Genomic DNA, 4,458 nt, shown 5'->3' on the forward strand with positions numbered 1-4,458 from the left:
TCAAGCAGCTTACACGTTACATGCTAGGTTTAGGTTGATGCAACGCACTCATTAATAGTCGCCCGCTCGAATGCCCCGGGCTGCCCCGTTTTGGTTTTAGAGACCCAGACTTGGAGGCGGTGGTCGCTTTGACCTTGGTTCAGTCCGCCCCTTCGTCCTCTCACACCCGAAGGTATGTCAGGTGCATCATGTGTTGTGTCCGGTTGCTGCTTTAAGCCGTTACCTGTGTGCCTCAGCTTCTGTGTCTGGGGAAGCGCTGTGGTTTGACCCTGTATTCCTCGTTCCCTGTTCCAGGGCTCGGGTCTCTCAGGTCATCCAGGAAAGGGGTAGGGATTCGCGGGAATGAGCAATGTGCGGTATGGTGACGTGTTGCTTGTTATTTTGTTTTCCCTGGGGGGGGGAGTTTTTAGCCTCTGTTTGGTCTCCGGTTGCAATTTTCCTACCACTTGAGGTCTGTTTGGGGCGCCTACCTTTCTGGGTGTCTAACCCTGGTCAATGGCAGACATGACTACTCTTATTAAAAGGAGTTTCATAGGCCACTGTTTCCTGAGGGGACCAGGTTCTGGCTTGTGGTGCCCTGTAGGCTCAAACTCCGTGAGACTGAAGCCCCAGACTAATATAGCTAATATCAGTCCGATAGCTCCAGGGGCTCTAGCTAGAAAATGGGGTTTCATTACATTCAACACTGGTTTTTAGGTACAACAGTCTATATTATATACATACCCACAGTCACTATAGGTACTGTCATTTTTGGTGAGTGGCTGGATATGTATTTGTATATCAAGATATATAAATAATGATGCTTTATCTTCTGTTACAGAATGTTGCTCTGATTGGCCACCGAGCTGTGATAAATGACATTAAAGTAATATATGAAATGGAATAAAATAAAAATTCTCTACACTTGTTTAACTGGAACCTGCAGGCTGAATGTCTTAATTTAATATGCTTTTCTTGTCCTTGGTGGTTCTCTGAATGTTTCTCGCTGAGATTGCTACCACCTACTGGGTAACATGTCACAGGAGTAATGTTTGCCATTCCAGGGACCAGAGCCATAACCTGACCCCTTCATGGAGGCACTGGATGTGAGTGATAATCCGCCACCACTCTGGGAGAGCATTTAGAAAATCACTGAAGCTGTACATCTACAAGCTTTGTAGAAAACAAAGCCTTGAAATTACCGAACAACTCCACAAATGATCCAAATGAAACAATTGGTTCACTCAAAACTTGTTCAAACTCATTATTCCTGATAGCCCTCACCAAGCAGCCTGGCCCAAAGCCCCACAGCTGAATTCTGTGGGTCAGTTCTGTTACTGATGTGGTTATAGCAACAACCTTTAGTGGTCCGGATTGCCAGCTTTCATGGCGAGCCCTTCTGCTTTCAGCTAATTGCCAGCTTTCATGGCGGCCCTTCTGCTTTCAGCTAATTGCCAGCTTTCATGGCGAGCCCTTCTGCTTTCAGCTAATTGCCAGCTTTCATGGCGAGCCCTTCTGCTTTCAGCTAATTGCCAGCTTTCATGGCGAGCCCTTCTGCTTTCAGCTAATTGCCAGCTTTCATGGCGAGCCCTTCTGCTTTCAGCTAATTGCCAGCTTTCATGGCGAGCCCTTCTGCTTTCAGCTAATTGCCAGCTTTCATGGCGAGCCCTTCTGCTTTCAGCTAATTGCCAGCTTTCATGGCGAGCCCTTCTGCTTTCAGCTAATTGCCAGCCATCCTTTGGACCATGTCCTGAGAGGACCTTTTGCTTGTACTTAATTCTCATATTTTAGTGTTTGCTTCACTTGCTTGATTATATCCTGCTTTGTTGTGAGGACTTTGCTTCTTTTGGGCTTTGAGCTGCATGCACTTAGGGTTTACTTTCCTGGGTGCTCGTTAGTGCTGCCCCAGTACTGAAAGAATTGCTTCTTTGGTGTGGTCAGGAATTTGCCCAAGAGGTCAGGCCACTGGAGAGGAGCACCTCATCTTGGGCTGTTCAGTGTCTTTGACTTCTATTTGTGCCCTTAGTTGGGTGGGCATTCTGATTGGTTGTGCTTGGAGTTCACACACATGCTTATACAGCACTTGTCCTGCAGACGCCTTTTGTACCCACACAGCTTTTGGCTGCGTTTGGCGAGAGTTCTTTCAGCGAAAGTCCCCAGTGCCTGGGAATCCTGCTTGTTTAGTTATCTTTTAGGCCATGGTAATTTCCCTACAGGTCTCAGTCGTGGTTCATCATGAATCGGCGTGTTGAATTTGTGCGCACTATATGTGAACTTGAGAGGTGCTCATCATCTCTGCTTCAGGACGACAAACATTCTCTCTGCTTCCGTCATGTTGCCTGTTGGGTCATCGACACCTATGGCCCTGAATCATGTAGTGTGCTCTCAATAAGCTTCTGGCTGAACCTGCATTAAGTACAGAAGCTTGCCAGGCAGCACCCTCTTTACATGCGAAGTTTGCTCATGTTATGGGTGTTCCTGGCTTTGTGCTAGAGTTGGCCCCTATGTGTTTAGGGAGCCAGAATTGGAGGTGATGGTGACCACCTGGCTAAGTCTGCACCTTCTCTTCCTTCTCTTGCAGGTGAGGTTTAATGTTTCTAGTGGTCCTTCTCTTCCCCTTCAGTACTGCCTCCAAAACATCAGAGTTGGAGCAGAGTGTAGCTTGGTCTTCTGGGGGGGGGGGGTCCTCTTCCGCTTATGTATGTAGGTGTATCATAGACAGCTTGATGTATGTATCACAGCCTGATTGATCAGGTATCCTGTGGAGGTGCTTATCGAGTTCTCTCTTGAAAAGTGAGAGGTCCTGGCAAGGGTTCTGCTGTATCTCTGTATGACTAGCGAGAGGTGAGTACCATCTTTATTGTGTTCTTGAGCGGAGATCCTTATTCTCCACTTGAGGGATGTGGGCAAGTAATTATCTAAAGAAGGCACCATGATGCCTTCTTTATGAACTGCATCATGAAGAAGCCGTGATGCAGTTCAGACAATAAGAAGCAGGGCAACTTTCCTTTTAAGTGTCCATGACTTAAGCATGTTTTGGCAAATATGTAATCTAGCCAGAGCCATTTCCCACCATCTATTATGGTAGGTGGAAGGCCAAGGGCATAGGTTTTAAGAAAGTAGTTTGTTACCTATAACGTCATACCAGTGACTGTCAATGGTCACGCACTGAGGAATGAATGAATGGGTAGAAATATGAATAAGGAATGCCTTTTTGTGGAAACCAGGACAAGTGCGGATAGCCTCCTTAGTGCCAGTGTTTGCTCTGCATGTTCATATAAGGTAAGAGTAATGTGGCTGGGAACCCAGCAAAACTCGTCTATCGTAAATTTGCTAGAGATTAGAAACGGCCAATACAGTGGTACCTCGGATTACGAGCGCCCCTGGTTACGAGTTTTTCGGGTTACGAGCAGGATTTGCTCGGAAAATTTGTATCGGGATACGACCGTTGCCTCAGGATACTAGTGTGTTAATACACGTACAGGCCGACCTAGCGTGTGGTGGCATGGCGATCGCTGCTCAGTTTACCAGTGTCTCGTGCCCAGTGACTATACCGCCTCAATTCTTCACCAGGATTTACAGTGTTTCGTTGGATATTTGGCCATTTGAACATAAAAGTTATTATATATCTCGCAATGGGTCCCAAGAAACCAGTGGTAAGGTTCACCCCAAGAAAATAGTTGAGAGTAGATACAGTAGAGGATGTCCCTTCCTCATTAAGAAAATGTGTGAAGTATGGGAAGAACTGCAAAGTTTTGTTGAAAAAAACTCGCCCAGATAAAGCTGTAGCAGGCCGTTGCATTGACCTTTTAAATGTCAATGTGATGTCTTACTACAGACAAGTGTTAAAATGTAGGGAAAAACAAGTGTCTTTAGACAGATTCTTATTAAGACAAGCAAGCAGTGAGCCACAAGCAGGTCCTAGTGGTATGCAGACAAAACGTGCCAGAGAGTGCACACCAGAGAAGTCCTCACTGCCTGATGTTATAATGGAAGGGGACTCCCCTTCCAAACCGTAACACCTCTCCTCCTCCCCTCTCCTCACCATCTTCCATACACCAACAGCAGTCATCAGCAAGGGTTAGTAATAACTTGAACATAGTTTTGTAGTGTAGATTTCGATGAATTAGGTATAAAATTTAGTTTGAAATGAGGTTTTTGGGTAGTCGGGAATGGATTAACTCATTTCCCATTATTTCTTATGGGGAAATAAGCTTCGGTTTACGAGTTTTCGGGTTACGAGCCGTCTCCAGGAACGGATTAAACTCTTAAACCGAGGTACCCTGTATTGTATTTCGACCACCACAAGTTGCAAAGGGTTAAATGACTATAGCCATGAGTCATTGTGCGAGACAACGACAAAAGAACATTGGCAGTGGAAAAGCAGTAGACAAAGAGCATACAGGATTGCATAAAGTTGAACATGCTAGTCTCCAGGAATAGGTGGCATATATGGGCTTGGTAAAAAAAAATGGAGTA

The sequence above is a fragment of the Procambarus clarkii genome, chromosome 85 (genome assembly GCF_040958095.1).
Source record: "Procambarus clarkii isolate CNS0578487 chromosome 85, FALCON_Pclarkii_2.0, whole genome shotgun sequence".
Lineage (NCBI taxonomy): Eukaryota > Metazoa > Arthropoda > Malacostraca > Decapoda > Cambaridae > Procambarus > Procambarus clarkii.